Below are 21,997 nucleotides of genomic sequence, written 5' to 3' on the forward strand. Positions count from 1 at the left end.
CCCCCCCCCAAAAAAAAGAAAGAAAAGTAAAAAGGGAAAAGTAGTTGAAATGAGGAAAAGGAATCTGTGACATACACACTGGAAAATGTGGTACACAGGAGATATTTCTATATAGGTCTGGATTTGAACTCTCATTCCAATGAACCTTCAGAACACAGGAAAGGTGCTTTATACCTATTTGCCACCCAAACAACTTTGTAGCAAGGAATTGAAACCATTCTGCATATAACCAATTGCAACATCCTCTTCAGTAATATGAACCCATAAAACCATTATTTGTACATTTATTATTTTTGGATGTAGTGCACTAAGTGATCACACAGCCAGTTATGAATATCGATTGCAAATATACAGTTCTGTCTTATTTCTCTGTGTTTGTTGATCATTCATCTTTTATCTGACCAGTAATCTGACACATGCAGTCTGTAAGTCATTTTATATCATTGTCATTAAAATATATGAGAATATTAAATGATAATAATATCATTTGCAGTTGCCAACAAATGAAGGGGAGATTGGATGTTAATGAACAAAACATGTGAATTGTGTACTGCTTACTTACATTTCCAATTTTACATATAACACTTTGTAAGTCCAACCTGACACACCCACTGGATGTAGGGCAGTCTGCAGTGCTGTTCTGTTGTCCTTCTTCCAATCAGTAATCATTCACAGTTGCAATCTGTTAAAAACAAACACTGAGGGAGTGCCTCCACTATGTTTACATTTACGACACAGAGCCAAGTATTTGGGATTCAGCAATTCTAATGCGTTCACACCTGATTTTCATCTTTGCCATGCTAACAGCCCTGAATCTACATCATAAAAATGCAACTGTATAGCTAAGGAAACTGAAGGTGAGGAGACTTATTTATGTGGAGAACACAGAAAAGATGCTATTGCTTTGGATATATCTGCACAGAGGATTTCTGAACTTGAGAAGTTATGCTTGCATTTTGTCAGCTACGTACTGCATATGCCAGAATGCAATTAATAAAAATCTGTTGCAAAGGCTTTATAATTTTATCAGTATGCATTAATTAGAAGTGTACTCATGCCATGGACATGTTTGTCAGGACATTTCAGAGGTTTACATGATTGGCAATACCTTAAAATTGAGTGTTCTGTGTTAAATCCATAGACATGTTTCACAAACAGTTCATTTTATAGCACTTTTAATATTTCTAAATGATTTATTAGAAATGGATCATTTGCCTATTCTTTTTTGGGGGAAACAAAGGTGCATTTCTGTTATGGCACAAGGAAGGACATGTTGCTATTGTTATTCTCTCTTTTTTTCATCCATACTGTTATTTGTATTTCAAATCTCTAGACTGTTTTATGTTTCTGCAGTGGGTAATACTGAAATGCTATCTTTTCTGTTTTATATGGGAACAGTCGTTTTGTAGTTATGTAACACTTATGTGTACTATCCTTCTGTTGTCTTTTAGGACACCTAGGATTATGCCATCCAGGCATCTCAATTCTTGAAGACCACCCTTCACAGACACAAAAAATCAGGTCATTGTTGACACTTTTAGACAACATGGTGCCTTTTTGCTTGAAAGGAGATAGTGAGATATATCACGCAGAATGCAAATTTAGCAGCATGTTGTCAATGATGTTAATGTCGTGGGTGGCTACAGCATGACATATGAGCAGGTGCACCATAGGGCCACTGACATGATCTCTTCTGCTTGGAGAGCAGCTGCAGTGGGCTGAGATTGGATGGGTACTAGGCAGCCTTCTACAGAGCCACCACTAACACCAAATGAAGAGTTCCTGTTCACTGTCAGGAATCCAAACAGCTCCCAGGAAAATGCAGAACAGCATGTTCTTGACATTGGTGCTACTGTTTCAGGAACAGCAAGCACAACTCAGGAAGAGCATCCAGGTAGGATTTTGTATCTTAATTGCTGAATACTGTTGCATAGTAAAACAATTTAAATCAATATGTTACTTGCGTTTCACAAGAAAGTTTGTGGGGATTAAAGATTGCTACAGTTAACACATTCTAATTGATTAGCTTAGGTTGGAGTCACCATCTAAGTTCTTATTGAAAGTATAGTTAATGGACATATAAAGAGGTAAAAGTATTACCCCCTGTGTTACTGTTAATTGTGGTGATGTTGTAATTACCTTTTGCTTAACTTCTTCCAGGTCAATCTGGCATGCAGAGGATACTCTCATCTGCAGATAGTAAGTGTAGATCAATGAGTGTGTATATACCTTTAAGAAGCTATCCAAGGGTTTGCACAAGTCTATAAATACTGAGCACATGCAAGCTAGACTGCCATTTTGTAGTAAGCCATTGAGATGTAAGCATGTATGTATGTAAGGTCTGTCTGTTAGCCAGTTCATTTGTATTTTATGATGCTGCTATCTGTCCTGTTATGTTTCTGTGTATTAAAGCATCTAAATGAAATACTCCACCTGCTTGTCATCTATGTGTAAGAGAGAGAGAGAGAAAGAAATGAGTGACATGGTGTCAGAAGCAGTATGTCTAAGGGGCATGAAGTTAGAGGTGGCATGGCTAAAACGATTTAAGGCACTTGCAAGGAACTGGTGGAATATATAAGAGTGAATCATCCCTATAATGTGCAAACTTCACATAAGAGGTCAGAAATGAATTTGAGATATTAAAACTTCCTCAGCGGTATTTCTTTGTGTATAATATAAAACAAGGCCTACAGAACATTATAAATGATATTCAAATAAACCAATATGTACAATATTGATAAAATATTTGAATTACTACAGAAAATACTTGAAATAAAGTCTGAATTACATAAAATGAATAAAATAAGGGGGAACAATTGCATTTTTTTGCAAAGCATGTATTTTTTGTATTAAGCAAAGATATCTGAGTTAACAAAAGTGTATAAAGTGTCCACATGTTTGTGTAGTGTTGCAGCAAAGCTATTTCACAAAAGTACAGACATTACAGGGCATATTTTACAGAGTACAGCCATTACAGAGCATATTTTGCAAAGTACAGTATTTTGAGGAGTTTATTGTGCATTTAAATGTTATTACAAGCTCACAACACAGTTTGTTCATACATAAATACAAGGGCCAGTGTTTTCAGTGTGTTTGTGTATGCTTTGTGGGTATGGCAGATGGATTTTGAAAACCCAGTGCACTTGTGCTTGACAGTAATATTGCTGAGAACTGGAGAGTGTTTGAGCAACAGTATGACATTTTCATACAAGCAGCATTTTCTGATAAAGATGACAGTACAAAGGCATTTATTCTACTAAATTTAGCTTGGTCCGAAACCATAGAAAGGGAACATTAATTTGTGTATGCACCTGCTATCTATGCTGGAGAGGGGAAAAAAAACATCATATTGTTGCATAGGCTGAGTCAAGGGAAGATGCAGAGTGCTTAAATTTGAAGCTTCCCTGACCGGGAATCGAACCCGGGCCACGGTGGTGAGAGCACCGAATCCTAACCACTAGACCACCAGGGACTCCCCAATTGTAAATTTAGAGAAATGTATAACCCCCAGACAAATGTTACAATGGAAAGGCACTTATTTTATAAAAGAGATCAAAAGCTTTGTGAAACTTTTGCAGCATATATAACTGACATGAGAAACAAAGCTAAAATGCGCAGATTTGGTGATTTAAGAGATGAGTTGATAAAGGACAGACATGTGTGGTATTAAAGATGATGCTGTGAGAAAGATTTTGCTTCATGACAGTAATTTAACTTTGTATAAGGCCATTGAGATTTGTCAGATATACAAGCTCACAGAAAACCACACAAATATGCTTACAAACGAGAGCAGCTCTAGAAGGCACAGTGATAAAGCTCATGTTTATAGTATGCAGCACATGGTTAAAAGAAACAGGCCCAAGCACATGGCAGCAAATGTAGCCCTTGCAGCACTCACTGGTAAACCCAGAGCTTTCTAGCAAATACCAGAGTTTGCACAGTCTCAGTGAAGAATAAGAGTTAGTCAGCAAACTCAAAGCATGGACTCCAACCCAGTTTCATTGCCAACTGTTGTAATTGTGGTAGAAGTCATGAATCTAAAAGGGAAAAGTGTTTAGGTTTTGGTCAGCAATGCCACAAATGCAGTAAATGGAATCATTTTCAAAGATTTTGTAAATCAAAAGACCCACATTCTTTTATTAAAAGGGAATATTTTAAGAAACGAGTTGATCAATTAGAGAACTGCAACTCTACTCTTGATGGTGTGCCAGTGCTTCATGAAATGGTTAATGCAGTAGGTTTAAGGGCAAAGAATGAAGTATTGAAGTATTTTGTACTGTTTGTATAAATGGCAAACCCATACAGCTCAAAGTTGATACAGGTTCCAAGTGCAATGTTATGCCAGCAGAAACATTTGCTAGAGTGTGTCATGGTGAAAGGCGTGATGTGGCAAGGTGTGCAAAGCTCGTCACTTATGGAGGTGAAGAAATTCAGACCATAGGCTCAGTAGTTCTTTCATGTTACTCTGCTGGAAGAAGCTACGACTTGTTATTTTATGTGGTCAAGAGACACGTCCAGTCATTACTAGAGCTCAGAGACACTTTGAAAATGGGACTGCTTTCATTTAATAAGAAAGTGCACCAAGTTAGCTTAAAAGACCAGTACTGTAATTTTGCCCAGTACATTTTTTCTACCTATGCTGATCATTTCAAAGACAAACTAGGGAAACTTCCAGTTGTGTACTCCATGAAGTTAGACCCAGAGGTCAGTCCAGTTATCAGGCCAGCACGTAAAGTTCCAGCAGCCGTGCAGGACAGAGTCAAAGCCGAGTTAGATAAAATGGTGCAACAAGACATGATTTGTCCAGTTGAAACTCCAACTGAATGGGTATCTTCCATGGTGGTATCTCATAAGAAAAGCTCAGACGACATCAAAATATGTATTGACCCATGAGATTTGAACAAAGCACTAAAAAGACCTCACCATCCAATAAACACAGTAAAAAACATTGGAGCCTTGATGCTAAATGCTGCTATTTTTTTCTATCTTAGATGCAAAGAGTTCATTTTGGCAAATTCAGCTTGACAAAAAAATCCTCACTGCTCACTGTACTGCAGGGGAGTATCCGCACTTTTCATTTAGGAATAAGAAGAATATTAAATGACTTTTGTGCAACAAGGATGGTTTCCCTAGTGGTAATAATAGCATCTTAGGTGCAGGAACTCATAAATGTGGCCATTGTAAAGCTTATCAATATGTTGACAATAGCAATTTCATTATTCATCCTGTCACTGGGAGAAAGTATACTTTTAATGTGAGAGCCACCTGTAACAATGCATATGTCATTTATTTAGCTTGTTGCTCCTCCTGTCCCAGTTTCTATATTGGTAAAATGGACCAAAGGCTAAGGGATAGGATTTTACGCCACGTGAGGGATATACGGAACCAAGATCTCAAGAATGCTTTAGCTAACCATGTTAGCTTCAACCCTACACATACATTTTATTTTAAAGATATTGAACACCTTTGCATAAGCAATAGAGCCGGGCACATACAGAACAAGACAGAGGTCCAAGAATTAACCTGGATAAATAATCTTAGAGCCAATCGACCCCCCGGGCTTAATGTGATGGTTCCACTGAAACCAATACTCAAACAGAGGCTCCTTACATTGGGCTGTAGCTGAAATATGCCTGGCTTCTCAGCTTCATTGATAGGCCGATTTTTGTTTTACTACGATTGACTATTGGAGTAGGTACTAAGGCCCCGATTTGTTGAATATGAAGGTGTGTTATGAACCAAGGCTCCTGATTGGCGTATTTAATATTCTAAGCATGAATAAAGCACAGAACACTTGTTTCTACTATGATCAATCATTGGAGCAGATATGAAAGTCCTGATTTGTTGTGTATGAAGGTGTGTCATAAACTAAGGTTCTGGATTGGTGTACTTGATATTTTAAAGCATGAATGAAGCGCAAAACGCTATGATCTGATGAAGGCTAGTTTGCCGAAAGCGATTATCAATTGTTGCATAGCTTCATTTGCTTTTCATCTTGATTTTAACTATTTTTTATTAAAGGATTGATTTTATTGTGACAGTGTTCTACACATTTATACTGTGGTGGTGACTCAGTTTTAATTTTCATTTTAATTCTGTTCCTGACAAACCTTTGGCAGTGGAGTTTGGTTATACACTTGTTTTTTTATCACTGCTCACTATGTTCAGTACTCAGTTTGTCAGGTACAGATTTTTGAGAATGCCATTTGGGATAAATTCTGCAAGCAAAGTCTTTGAGCGTGCAATGGAGTACATTTTTTCTGGGTATCCTTGTGCTATTATAGTAGACGACATACTAGTAGAAGGTCATGGTGAAAAGGAGTATGATTGAATCCTCAGAAAGGGTCAAGAAAGGGCACGTCAAGTGAATCTTAAGCTCAATCCACGGAAATGCAAATTCAGGCTACAAGAAGTTATAGGTTCATAGGCTCATAGGTAGGTACTAGGCTATCGGCCCTGGGGCCTATACAAGCCCAGCCAAAAAGGTACCCTGGCTTTTGCCACCCAAGAAAATTATTTTCCTGTGCCACTGTCAAGCAGAGGTGATCCCCGGGGTGAATTTACTATTTCCCATCCAATCATCAAGATTTTTCTTGAAGAGTGCTAATGAGGAGCTTTGTTTGATGTAGATAGGTAGTTTATAGGTTCATAGGTAGTTTATAGGTTCATAGGTATGTTGGTCATTTATTTACCAGTACAGGCCTATGACCAGACCCTTCGAAGCAAACAGCCATTCTTGAGATGCCAGGTCCAGAAAATGTTCAGTCCCTGCAACATTTTCTTGGCATGGTTCACTACCTACACAAGTTGATTCCAGACTTGAGCAAACTATCAGTACCACTCAGAGAGCTTCCACATAAATATGTATCCTGGTCTTCGCTAGAGCAACACCAAAGAGCGTTTAAAGTCCTTAAACAGATAATTTCTAGTCCATCAACTCTCAAATACTATGATGTTCACAAACCACTTACACTTTCCTCTGGTGCTTCAAAATTTGGTCTTGGTGCAGTCATTATGCAAGATCAACCTGTTGCCCATGCTTCGAGAACTCTTACCCAACCTGAGATGCAGTATGCCCAGATCAAGAAAGAGCTTTTGGCAATTGTGTTTGCATGTTCAAAATTCCATGATTATGTTTATGTAGACCTATCCAGATCAAAACAGACCACAGACCTCTAGTCACTATTTTGAGAAAGCCTATGCATTCAGCTCCAGCCACACTGTAATGTATGATACTGAGATTGCAAAAGTATAACTTCAGTCTTGTCTAAATGAAAGGCAAACTTCTTTATCTTGCTGATACATTGTCCAAATTGTCCAGAAGCACAACAGAACAGCATGAAAATGAGAACATTGATTTTGAAGTCATGGAAGTGAGAAATATTTCTTCCATATGACTTGATGAGCTGAGAGATCATGCAGTCACAGATCCAGTCTTACAAAGGCTCAACCACTTTATCAGTCAAGGATGGCCATCAAAGCAATCTAGTTTACCTCAAGAAGTGCAGCCTTATTTTTCATACAGAGATAAGATTTTGTCTGACAAAGGTATCATTATGAAAGGTCAGAAAGTCATTGTTCCAAAGTCTTTGCAACAAGCGTACATTACTATCTTGCATAGTGGTCACCCAGGTACTGACTCTACCAAAAGAAGGGTGAGAGGACTAGTATTTTGGCTTTCTATGTCACAAGACATTGAGAGAGCACTTTTATCTTGTTCAGTGTGTAATAGTACAAAGCCACATCAACAGAAGGAACCACTTCAGCTAAACCAGATTCCTGGATTACCGTGGTCGACAGTAGCTATCTTTGAGTGGAATGGTCAACATTATTTGGTGTTAGTAGACTCTTACTCCAATTGGTCTGAGACTGACCTTCTTCTCAATCTAGTATCAAGTACTGTCATTACTAAAATGAAGTGTCATTTCGCAGTCCATGATAATCCGCACAAAGTTATTTCTGACAATAGCACACAGTTTACAAGCCAACAGTTCAAAAGATTTGCTGAAGAATGGGACTTTACTCATGTCATGAGTAGCCCTGAGTACCCACAGCCGAATGGTTTGGCAGAACATGCAGTTCAAAGTGCAAAAACAGTTACTGGAGAAGTCAAAATGAGATAATAGTGATGTTTTCCTAAATTTCTTGAATCTCAGAAATGTTCCTTATGATAAACATCTTGGTTCACCTGCTCAGAGATTTTTGTTGAGACAAACCAGAACCACATTACCAATCAGTAATCAATTGTTGGTTCCATGTGTCAAGAGCAACAGATCAGTGAAAGCCAATCTATTGAAGAAATGCCTAACCCAGAAATCCTACTACAATAAAACCAGAAACCAGTCAATCCATTACGAGAAGGAGAAGTGGTAAAGATGCAAATGTCCAAAGGTTATGATCGGATTGGTCTCATGAAGAATATTTGCCCAGCACTGAGATCATACATTGTGGAATCACAAGGAGCAATCTTTAGGTGGAATCAGAAACATTTGAGATTAGAGTCTGAGCCTATACCACAGCACATAGCCTCCTAGAAAGACTGTCTCAGAGTGAATTGTCCAGTGTTCCAATTCCAGAGGAAGTTTCAGTGGACATTCCCATTCCTATGACGATCCCAGAAGTTCCTGATATGAGTTGTGCACTGAAGACTGTTACTGTTGATAAATTTGGTCCAGACTGTTATGTTATGATATGGTCATATCTCTAAACCCTGTAGCAGATATGAAGCAACTTGGACATGAACATTGCATTTTGTTTCAAATTTATATAGTGATGCATGTCTAGCTCTGATATTGTTTTTCAAAGGGCATTCTTTCTAAGAGAGGATGTAGATCAATGAGTGTGTATATACCTTTAAGAAGCTATCCAAGGGCTTGCATAAGTGTATGAATACTGAGCAAATGCAAGCTAGACTGCAATTTTGTAGTAAGCCGTTGAGATGTAAGCATGAATGTATGTAAGATCTGTCTGTTAGCCAGTTCATTTGTATTTTATGATGTTGCTATCCACCTGATGTGTTTCTTTGTATTAAAGCATCTAAATGAAATATCTCACCTGCTTGTCACCTATGTGAGAGGCAGAGAGAGAGAGAGAGAGAGAGAGACAGAGAAAAATGAGCGACAATAAGCCAAATATTTTTATGTCGTGCTGATGAGCAATTCAAAGAAATATTTTAGTGTGTGATGTTGATGTTAGGACTGCTATGCGTATTACTGTACTTTCTAATAGTGTTGGCACTGTTATTTTGTTAGCATATATTGGAGTATAGTAGTCTAGGTATTAATTTTTCCTGTGTTTGTTGCTTATTATCACAGGTGATCCTGACAGTGGAAGTGGAGGACTCCTACCACCTGATGACAGAATATCATCGGACTCTGATGACGATAGTGGCCAAACAGAGGCACATTTGGGGGGAGTGCAGAGGTTGAAATTGACATGAGGTTGACATACAGCCATCCCTTGTAATTTCGTGCCTGTTGACTCTGGCCATAGCCAAAAGTATGGGCAAGGTGCCACACAGGAAGGCTGTTAGGGGTGCTCGGAGGTGGCCTGCTGTCTAGGTGCTCCAGAGAAATGCTTAGGATTGTAGACGTGGCACAGGCTGATATGCATGACTGCCTGCACCGTGTTGCCAGTTCAGTGGATTGGAGGAATAGCACATTGGAACAAGCAATGTCTGTGATGGAAAGTGTGCTAGGAGGGAGACAGCATCCTCATCCACATAAGTCAGCCACATCATCTGTCATTAGCCAATGTGGCCATGCTCAATCACACTCCCATAGTGGCGGTACTTCTACTGCTCCATCAGTGGGTGAGCTGTCCACACCTAGATATGGCAGCCCATGGGGTAATGGTCCTGGGTGTACTCATGTGGGGAGCTCATCCAGCAGTCTTCAGTCACATTCAGGTGGCAGCAGTGCATCTGATCTGACTGTGGGCATGGATGTGCCAGTGCATCTCCTGGTAGAGCTAGTTCTCATGGTCGGGGAGGACAATGATGAACTGCCACCTCTACCATGCACAGCTCACACCTGTCCAATATACCAAGCCATAGATCTAGCACAGAGCTTGGCTGTGTTCATGCAGACACTCACACACCAATTTCACCTGGAGGACCTCTGCAGGCACACACACAATGGCATCATGCTTCAGCTTAAAACTCATTTTGTCTCACTGGCCATTTGCTGGTTTATCCAAATGTCTTTCTTACTCACACACACTCACCAAGCTTTTGTGCCAGCCTAGGCTTCCTATTCCCCCAACACCCTGTGCAATTGTTAATAACTGTGCCATATCCATGTTTTGTATCTTTGGGATTCAGGAATACATAAGCTTTTTATCTGATGCTCAAGGTGTGTAGCTGACTTAGTGCTTAGTATAGCTGCATTTGTGATGTTGAACTGGTAATTGTACCTTTGAGTTATATTGGTCTTAGAAAGTTAGACAGTTGATAGCATCAACATTTTCCATCTTTATTGTTAATGATCTTGTCAGGCTTGTGAAGTCTGAAATTTCAGTGTCTATCATTACTTTCTAACTTGTCTCTTTAATGATGTTTCAGTTAGGGTTGCCACCTTTTCAAATACCTAAAGTGGGACATTTGTTGTAGAAATGTGAGATTTTGCAGGATAACACATACCCACGGCTAGTGCAAAGGGCAAGACTTCACTTTTTTGTCAAAATAAACGCTTATTTTGTAGCATTTAAGTTGCTTATGCTACTTCATGTAATATTTATGTTTTCAGATACAAAATAACCATTTTAGCAGCTATTAAAGAAAACCTAAGAAATATGTTTTGTCTGAAAAACCTTGGGACATTTGCTATTTTTTAGTTGTTTTCGCAGGACACATTTGCCCAAAGTGGGACTGTCCCTCACAAAGAGGGACAGGTGGTAACCCTATTTCCATTACAAACATATGGTTCTAAACTGAGGGCATGTAGTGACCATCACTACTTTTGAGAGGTATGACTTTGTGAATCTTTGCTGCCTGAGGCCTACTACTTAATAATGGACACATATAAGTCAAATAAGTCCTGGCTGTCACATGTTAAGTTCATTTCTGTACAAATCACCCACTTTTTACTTGCTTACACTACCAAGTAACAACATGCAAGGATGTACCATTCATTCATATTATTACACAGTACACTTCAGGTTTAGGACTTACCTTACAAATGCAGAACTTGACACAGCAAGCACTGCACAGCCACTAAATAGGGAGGTAAATGTTGTGAGAGCTGCCTGGCATCAATGTTACTATTTGTATATATATATATATATATATATATATATATATATATATGTGTGTGTGTGTGTGTGTGTGTGTGTGTGTGTGTATAGTTTTAGCCTCTTAGGTGGTGAGTGAGTGTGCTATGCATTGTCTCTTAGCAACTGAGAGGGAATATTGAGCATGCCTACATCTGCCTACACCCAAAGCAGCTGCTGGTTCCCTCACTGACTGCTCATCTGCGTCTACCTGCCGTAACCTTGGCATTGGTGGTGAGATGTGTGCTTCTTCCCCTTTTTGATCCTGCTGAGGTTGTTTTCTCAAGATGATGTTGTGTAGCATGGCACATACTGTAAATATTTTGGTTCATGTACGTGGATTGTACAGCAGGGCTCACCCAGGTGTATCTAGGCACTGGAACCATGACTTTAGCAGCCCAAGCACATGCTCTATGATATTTCTGGTTTGAGTATGTGCCTCATTATGGAGTTCTTCAGTGGGTGTGTGTGCATTTCTGATGGGTGTCATCAGCCATGGTTCCAATGCATAACCTGCATCCCCCAGTAAATGACCCTGTGGGATATCACCCCTAGCGAACATCTGATTCAGTTGAGAGGTGTGCCAGATATGTGAGTTGAGGGGATCTATATTATATAAGCGAACACAATGAATTGCGAACGCTATGTAATCAACCCACAATTCCCAAAAACCCAAAATGTCAAACACATGCTGATCCGTAAAAAAAAATAAAAAATCAAAACACAAAATAAAGTGGGTTTTTTTGCCCCCCACCCCCACTTCAATATGCCAACTCCGAGATCGCACCACAGTGGAGGAAATGGCAAAGTCCCAAAAACGTCCCAGTAATTTTTTTTCCTAGGAAAAAAAATCGCTGTTCCGGCTTTCGGTATTTTGCCATTTCGCGTAATGACGTTCGACTAAACAGCATTCACAATTCTTTGCATTCGCTAAAATAATAGGGACTCAAGCTGAGGTAACTACCAGGGTTGCCAGCACACATGTCCAAGATGATTCCCTTGGCATTACACACGACTTGGCAGTTAATAGAGTGAAAGCCATTTCTATAAATATAGAGCCTTCCCTGTTCCCCAGGTGGTGCCCTCATTTCTGTATGTGTGCAATCTATGGCACCTAGTACTTCAGGGTAGTGTACTACACAGTAGAATTCCTGCATATTTCTGGTCCTATCCTCAGGAGTACGGGGAAACTATATGTGATCACTGGCATCTTGGAGCATAGTATTCAATAATTGATGGAGGATCCTGAATACTGATGCCTGTGAGACCCCCAGTATGTCCCCTGTTGGTCTCTGAAAGGTACCTATATCTAAGATTCTAAGTGGTACACATACCTTTGTTTCCACTGTGATGGGTTCCCCTTGGTTTGTCCTGGCTTTGAGTTGAGAATGACATAGGTTGCAGAGTTCCTGTAGTGTGTCGCTATCCATTCTGTAGTGCTCTACAATTTTCACTTCATGAAGGTTGTACTAAGTTACCCAGGGTCTGAAAACACTTCTCCTTCTTGGCCTGGTCTGTTTGCAGCAGCAGTAGCATAGACTTCAGCCTGTTGCACATACGCATTAATTAAAGCAATAGCAGCCCCTAATATTGTTTCTGTGTAGACTTCTTTCTGTGGCTGTATTCCAATAGGTTTTGGAATTCACAGGAAAAACCAGCACTGCATCTACAAAGTTGCTTTATAGCTTGTTGAATACATCCTCCATTGGATTGGTTCATTAGCATACATTTCAGCTGCTTATGCTGTAATTTGCATGCCACGGTGTTTACCTTGTTTGTGCAGTGGTGCGTGGCTCTACATACCATGTAGAGCCTCTTACTGAATCCAAAATGGTGGGCTACTGTGTGCACATTGCGATGCGATGCACATAGTGTGTAAACAGACCATGTAGGCTTTATTGAATCGGGCTGATACATTTTATTATAATAACTAGCACATCATATCATCCAGCATAGAACATGGTAATCGATCGCCATACTAAATGTTAAATTACTTCAGTAAACATAGGGCATGTTTCCCCTTACAGTGATAATGCACTGACTTTCCTAAGCATGCAGTGAATGGCTAGAACTACATTTCACTTATGGAGTCAAATCATTTCCATTATTGTATTTTCTGTAACCACTGAAACAGAAATATGCCATCTAGAAGTTATATAAATGAAATGATGGAACTGTAAAGTAAATTACTTTTTTAAAGAGATATAAACCCTCATGGTGAGATTTTTTACATAAATCCGGAAAATAAAAACATCCTATTTCTTCAGGTATATGTTAAAAATCTCTACTTCTTCATTAAATATTCTGCATATAGTTACTTTCCATTTTTATTTATAGTTTGATTACCAGTTTGGGGAGAAAAGCACCAGCAAAGAATAACTTACATATTATACAGACACAGATGTACAAATGATGTTCATAGGTTCATAGGTTCATACTAGGCTATCTGCCCTAGGGCATTTATAAGCCTAGCCAGAGTGTGTTTGGCTTTCTCCACCCATTTTAAATTAATTTTGCTATGCCCTTTTTTGAGGTTAGTATACTGTGCCTCTGTTTAACAGTGACACAGAAGTGATACCCGGGGTAAACCTACGATCTCCCATCCACTCATCAAAATTCCTCTTGAAGAGAGTCAATGAGGGACTCTGCCTAACCTGGACTGGGATTTTATTCCAGAGTGAAGGGAGCCTCTGGGTTATGAATCTGTCCCTCCAGCATGTCCTATTTATTTCAGTGCTGAGGTTCAAGTCTCTCAAGCGCGTAGCTCGATGGGATTTGGATTTTCTGAAGTGCAGCATGTCCATTAATTCCGGGTTGGACATGGCTTTATACATCAGGCACAGATCGCCTCTGAGCAGGTGGTATGCCACTGAGTAGAGCTGGAGTTTCTTTAACCGGGCAGTATATGGCATCTGTTTGAGCCCTTTGATCCTATTGGTGAGGTACTTTTGGGGTCTTTCCAGTTGCTGCAGGTGTCTGGTAAGGTACATCCCAAAAGGGGCATTGTACTCAATTATGGGCCTGATGAGGAATGAGTAAAGAGGCACGATGACCTCCCCTGATCTAGATGTGAATCCCTTCATGATTAGGTGGGCTATATAAAATGGTTTTCTAACCACTTTGGCCACGTGGTTGTCAAATGAGAGATTGCTATTAACTTGGGTCCCCAGGTCCCTAATTACGTCTTCTGTACTTAATGGATTACCACCTATGTGGTAATTTGTGGGCACTTTGTTTTTGCCAAAGGGGATGACTATACACTTTTTGGCGTTTAGCTTGAGGCCATGGCTCTGGCACCAGTTGTCTGTTTCTATGAGGCCCTTTTGGAGGATGCTTGTGTCGGCTGGAGAGTCGATTATGGTGCCCAGTTTGCAGTCATCTGTGAACTTGGTCAGCCACAGTCCTTCCGTGTTTGACTGTACCTCCGAGAAATATATTCCGAACAAGAGAGGTCCCAGGACTGAGCCTTGTGGGACGCCACTTGTAACTGGTTTGGAGTCTGACATGGCTCCAGCAATTTTAACCATGTAGGTTCTGTCCTTGAGCCAGTTTGCAACCCATCTAGTGACATAGGGGTTTATATTTAAGCTGGTGAGCTTATCTATAATAAACAATATATAACATACTAAAATTTATTTAAGATAATGACTGAACTTTATATAGGCTTAGTATGATGGGGAAGCCATAACTGGGAAATGTTCTCCACATGGTGCTGAGCCTTTCTGATTCAGATATTGCTCTGACACTGAGGTATCCTTCTCATGAAGGCTTGTGTTTTTTATTATGCCCAAGTGAGTGATTATGTCAAAGGCCCTGGCCAGGTCAAGGTATGCAGTGTGCACTGTTTTGCCTTCATCAGTTATCTTGGTGACTCAAAGAAATCTACCAGGTTTAGTAAGCATGACCTGCCTTTGATGAATCCAAACTGAGATGGATCCCCTGTCTGGACATATATCCTTATTATTAAGTCTAAGATAATTCTTTCCATGGCTTTACATATGAGGCTGGTCAGGCTTATGGGTCTGCAATTATCTTGATCAGTGAAGGGTTGTCCCCTGTGTAGGGGGGTGACTGTTGCTGTTCTCTAGTTGCTTGGTACATAGCCTATGTTGTGGCTAAGGTTAAACAGTGTTTTTAGCATCTTAGCTAAGTCATGCTTCCTGCTGTGCAGGATGCATCTGAGGATATTGTCAGAACCATCTTTGCGATATTTTTACATTTTGAAAACAGTTTTAGAACTTGGTCATGTGTGTTAGCATTATAGTCCTGCACAGCCAGAGTATGTTCTGCCATTTTAAACCATGTCTCAGATATTACACTATGTCTTCCAGAATGAGGAGAGCTTGTATGGAGTGGAGTTCTTGTTTAGGCTCCTACCACGGATCAATAAGACCATCATATTTTATTTTGCTTGTTTAATTATGCTTGTGGTTAATCCAGTTGGCATTGCCTCAAAAAGGCATTATGGGGTTGGAGAAGGTCTTTGCCAAACCTAGAGGGGATAGGTGTAGGCAGTCCCTGGTAAAGCAATGAAATTTGTTGAACATATAACACAGGAGATGAATCATCTCTGTCAGTGTTCCCTGTCAGTCCTCTTCCCATCCACTGAGTATTGCTTGTATCTCTATTATGGTTCATTCTCAAGTTGTAGTTAGAAAAAGCTGCAGTAGGAACGAAAGTAAGGTGTTACTGGGTTTATAAGACTCTATGTTAGAATCCATTCGATTCCAGGTGCCATAAGGATATATAAGTTTTACCTTGTGTTGTCCGGGGAGAAGTCTGTGAGTTACATATTAATGTCATGACTCATGGCTCCACAGTATATCCATCATTGCCTATAAGATGCCCCTGTGAGAAATCGCCTGACATGAATTGCTGATGTAGGTTGGATGTGTGCCAGATGTGAGAATCATGGGAACTTCCGGTATGGTACACATACACATTTTATATGATATCCCGTGTGTTACACACCACCTGGTAGTTGATGAAGTGAAAACCTTTCCATTTGATGTATTGTTTCCCATGTGGACCAGGTGAGGCCCTGATAGCAATGTGGAGGCAGTCTATGCTACCCAGTACAACTGGGAATGAGCTGTTTTGTAGAATGCCAACATTGTGTTGTGTCTTTCCTTTGTTGGCCTTGCAAGCTAAGTATGTACTTCTACATGCTGTACCATGAGATCAAGGAACTAGTGTAGTATTAATGAGGCAAATGTGTTAGGTATACCCAACGTATCCCCTGATGGCTGCTAGAAGGTCTTCTAATGGGAATAGTCAGAGCTACACATAATTTAGTATCCACAGTGATTCAATGTGTAGATGGTACGTGTATACCAGCTCTTGTATGTGGTCTCTGTCCACACAATAGCTGTCAGCCATATCCTTGTTATACAGGTGATGATACTTTAGGTGCAGTTGGAGTCTTCAGTGACAAAGAGGGCAAAGACATGCCCCATTACTGACACTTGCTGCAAGAATGGCCTGTGACATATGCCATTCAGCTAAGGCAGCTGCTGTACCAAGCATCTTAGTGGGGGTCTATCTCTCTGTTGACTAAGACATTTCAGTGTACAAACTTGCTAGTGGTTGCAACTAATCATTCAATCTTTACATATTTCTGAATCACACTGCCATATTGCTTACTCTCATTTACATTTTTAGTGGGACTCATTGACATAATGTTTCTTATTTCCATATCATTATGTGGTTATTAGCATATGATGCAATATTTACTGTGCAATTTTGCCTGCTTGTGTGACAGTGCTATATGTGTCTGAATCGACCACATCCTGCATGCCAAAACTTTTTGTGCAGTTTTGACTACCTAAGTATACTGTTTTCTACTGAATCCCAACCAAACCATTTTATTCCAGCTATTATCTGATCATGTAAAAATGCTGTTGGTATATGGCTTTAAGTTGATCTCTAAAAGAAATGTTGTTAATTAAAACTGGCACCAGTAAGCAGGGATGATTAAAGATATTGAAAATATGCAGAACACATATAGCATAACATAGCTTAACATTTTATTTATTATTTTTATTTTGTTAACTGGGTAGGTGGATTGGTCCTTGGACCCTTTTCAGCCATGACATAGGCCTCATGGCAAAGACGTAGCAGAGAGAAATGCACAGGTGAGGCTAATACAATATACACAACATAATCCCTGCAGTATTCACAGTGTTAGCCACATAACCAAATAAATAATTGTTATACATCAAGTTTGTTTGTAGACATATACATACCTCAAAGAAGTATGAAGCAAGATCATTGTGTATTGATAGCACACGTCTGTCATTATTCTGTGTCTCTGAAACAGTTGCACTTATATTGCACTTTAAGCTGTTAAGCAAGCAATGTTTTTTTACTGAATAGTGGTAGTTTACTGATTTTTTTAATGTTGGAAGTTAAACTATTCCATGATGCAGGTGCAGTGGTACAAAATATTTTTTTGTAAGTAGCTAGGGCCATTTTGGGACTTTACTAGGACAATGTCTACTTTTCATAGAATATGTGTTGTTATATTGATGGAGAAAGTTTATTAATGGGGTGGCAGTAGTTGTCATTGTTAGAGAGTTGAATACATTGTAGAATTGTATTCACTACAAACTGAATGATAGAGGTGTTCTGTACAGAGAGTAGACAGATAATCAGTAGCACACAGGCAAGCCATGATAATAATACATTTACAACAACAGCATGTCTGGATTCCATCCACTGGGGAGAAAACCCCATCCTGGGTCTCTTTATGTGTATGAAAAAATAGCTCTAGATCCAGACTGAAACTCAGATACCTCTGTTTAGTGCTAATAGGGATAGGTCTGCAACTGGAGTCTTTGAATGATAGGCCTTGGTGGTCTAGTGGTTAGGATTTAATGCTGTCAGTGCATTGGCCTGGGTTCATTCTCCAGTCAATGAATCTTTAATGCATTTTTTTGGTCTCTGCTATTTGGCATATATTTCTCAGACCTTCATTTGGGTGTTGTGCAATCTTCTACTGACTCACAATTGCTCTATCATGGCTTAGACCATGTTATGAATTGGTGCAAGAACAATGCTCTCAAATTAAATGTAAAGTCAAAGTAAACTTTATTGTCATACAGATCAACACAGAGGAAAAAGCGAGTATCACTGCACAAAATTTTGACACTCAGGCTCATACTATATTAATGACAGTTTACAGAAGGAATATAGATTAAATTAATAAGAAATTTAAATTAAATAAAAATAAAACTAAAAAAACAAGATACAAAAAAAGTAAATAAAGTAAAGCAAATGTGAAGGCTCTATTTACATCAGAAACACAACAAATGCAACAGCAGGAAGAGACTCGGTAGAAATATAAGAATATGCAAAAAAATCAGTACTATAATAAATAAGAGCGGCACACATGTAAACTTACCCACCACCAATATATACCATAAACTTACAGTTCACAAAAAAAAATGTTACATAGTTCATTTTGGTAAACAAAACAGTTTCACTTACCATTTTGGTGATGTACCCCTCTAATCAGACACTGTTGTAAGGGATCTGGGTACTCTTGCTGATAATTCCTTATTATTTGACCATTGTATCTCCAAAGTAGTTCAAGAAAGCCTTTTATATGGCCCGTCTAATTTCTGAAGGCATCTCCACTTGATCCAAAGAAGTCTTGATTCCCCTTTACTCATGTCTTATCAGACCCATGTTTGAATATAAAGCACCTTTTGGAATCTATTTATTTAAACATATAACACACTATGAGAGACCTCAGAGGTTCATAACAAAAAACATCAGTGGCCTCAAAAATTTTAGTTATCAGGGGAGAGACTGGCAGCCCTTTTTCTGTACTCAGTCTCTGACAGACTCTTCCAATGAGATCTATGTCTAGGCTTTTGTGCCATGAAAGATCCAACTCTATTTAATCTCCAATTCCTTTTGAGAACTAATAATACATCAAACACTTGGTTAATGAAATTAAGCCTTCATTTGCAGATAAATAAGACATATTGGTGTCATAGATTCATATCCTAACATATCTCTTACCTCTGAAGCAAACTTCCACTACATGTCAAGCAGAGTAGCACCCTTGCCACCCTCAAGATACATCTAGATAATTGGATGGGTAGCTTCACATTATCTTGCAGGTCTGTCTTGTCTTGCACTCCTTGAGGCTAGAGGGAAATTTTGAATAGGTTTTTTGACTAGGCTTGAAATGGTCTGCAGACTGATTGCTTAGTACTTATTTATCAACCTATGAACCTATAAATCTATGAATCAAGGCTGTTGCAAGACTCTGTACAGTTGTGAACAGCATAACTGCATTCTTTTTCCTTGGGGGGGGGGGGATTAATAGCTTTTTTCTTGCATAATAGTTTCAAGTGTAGCAAAAACTTGACTGAAGGTTTTAATTTAGGATGACTGATGATTTTTTAGACTTGGTAATGACAGTGTCATCTGCATGCATGATGCAGTTGAGTTGATGTGCACCCTAGGGCCTACTGTTAAGAAAAAGAGAAAAGAAAAAAGACTATGTTTATTGAGGTGACATAAATCCTAGTATTTAATTTATTTGAGTTAAAGGTAGTACCCTCTATGTATATTTATGGGTTTGTTTCCGATTTTTCATACACATATACATTATACATTTTTTATAGTTTAGTGTCACCCTAAGGTTGGAATATAGATTTAGTAGTGTTTTAGAACATAGACTAGTCAGTGTCTTGGAATTTAGTTTTCTGTACTTGCTTGTCCTTTAAGATATTGATACCCTCCTTGTATGTATTGACACCCTGGTTCACAGACACTGTCATCTTTTTGCTTTGTGACAGTAGTCTGTTGTACGTTGTTGATTTTCCTGTTTTTCATTAATACACGTAGGTGCATTTTAAGTATATATATATATATATATATATATATATATATATATATATATATGTATGGTTACGTTTCATTCATCCATGTGGTCCTTTTATTACTTTTATACTTTTATGTTTGAGTATAGTTCTACATTCTGCTCCCATTTTGAACGAATGTTTTTAAAACATGAAGTTTTAAATGAATGATGATTATATTATGTAATATAAGCTTGTTAGTGCAAGGAAAAGGTTTTTGATGCGGAACACTTTTAACCATCTAACCTAGCATTTAAATGGTTAAATGAATGGCAGCTTAATTATTTATTAATTGCGCTTGTTGGCGCCTTTTCTATTTTAAAACTGTGTTTGTAAACTTTTTTCCTTTTGTCTGAAGAAGTCTTCCAAAGGCGGAAGACGAAAAGTGCTTCACATTAAACATTTTTTGGAGTGAACCTAACTAGACCAGAGCCTGTGCCTTTTTCATGTTACAAGAGTTTGTTTTTTCCAGTTGTCACAACGGTATCTAATATAAAGTGCAGTAACAGCACTGTACCTAATACAGAGTGCAGTAATGGCACTGTACCCAGTACAGAGTGCAGTAATGCACTGTACCTAATACTGAGTGCAGTAACAGCACTGTACCCAGTACAGAGTGCAGTAATGTCACTGTACCCAATACAGCATGCAGTAATGGCACTGTACCTAATACAGAGTGCAGTAATGGCACTGTACCCAATACAGAGTGCAGTAACAGCACTGTACCCAATACAAAGTGCAGTAACAGCACTGTACCTAATACAGAATGCAGTAACGGCACTGTACCTAATACAAAGTGCAGTAACAGCACTATACCCAATACAGAGTGCAGTAATAGCACTGTGCCCAGTACAGAGTGCAGTAATGGCACTGTATCCAATACAGAGTGCAGTAATGGCACTGTACCTAATACAGAGTGCAGTAACAGCACTGTACCCAATACAGAGTGCAGTAACAGCAATGTACACAATACAGAGTGCAGTAACAGCACTGTACCTAATACAGAATGCAGTAATGGCACTGTACCTAATACAAAGTGCAGTAACAGCACTATACCCAATACAGAGTGCAGTAATGGCACTGTACTCAGTACAGAGTGCAGTAACAGTACTGTACCCAGTACAAAGTGCAGTAATGGCACTGTACCCAGTACAGGGTGCAGTAATGGCATTGTACCCAATACAGAGTGCAGTAACAGCATTGTACCCAATACAGAGTGCAGTAATGGCACTGTACCCAATACAGAGAGCAGTAATGGCACTGTACCCAATACAGAGTGCAGTAACAGCACTGTACCCAGTACAGAGAGCAGTAATGGCATTGTACCCAATACAGAGTGCAGTAATGGCACTGTACGCAATACAGAGAGCAGTAATGGCACTGTACCCAATACAGAGTGCAGTAATGACACTGTACCCAGTACAGAGAGCAGTAATGGCACTGTACCCAATACAGAGTGCAGTAACAGCACTGTACCCAGTACAGAGAGCTGTAATGGCATTGTACCCAATACAGAGTGCAGTAACAGCACTGTACCCTATGTATGTCTACAATAATTCTGTATTTTTAATGTACCATAATGTTTGGTCACAGATGACTTTTTCATGACTTTTTGCCAAGAGGACATAAATCTTTGGCAGTAGACAAACATTAAACTTTAGGAAGAGGGATAATCAGTGCTTGCTTGGAGATGGGAAGATGATCTGGCAGTTTGGGCGAGGTTAAAAATATATGCTAGTTGATGGCAAAGATACTCACTACCCATCCTTAACAGTTTAAGGTGAGAATTATGAAATTCTGGATTACAGTAAAAGTCAATTCTGCCAAAAAGCTCCTTCATAACTTTTTTTTTT

The 21,997-nt window shown here is 39.2% G+C and overlaps 1 protein-coding gene and 1 non-coding gene across 2 annotated transcripts in view; one reads left to right on the forward strand and one right to left on the reverse strand.

Annotated features, from left to right (window-relative positions):
• The window catches only part of LOC122795878 (coiled-coil domain-containing protein 17-like), a 748,474-nt gene that overhangs the window by 558,106 nt on the left and 168,371 nt on the right, over positions 1-21,997 (forward strand). The window lies entirely within an intron of this gene.
• TRNAE-CUC lies at positions 3,401-3,472 on the reverse strand. The gene has a single exon. It is a non-coding gene; the product is annotated as a tRNA-Glu (tRNA).

Source organism: Protopterus annectens, chromosome 2.part2, assembly GCF_019279795.1.
Source record: "Protopterus annectens isolate FY-2018-M chromosome 2.part2, PAN1.0, whole genome shotgun sequence".
Classification (NCBI taxonomy): Eukaryota; Metazoa; Chordata; order Ceratodontiformes; family Protopteridae; genus Protopterus; species Protopterus annectens.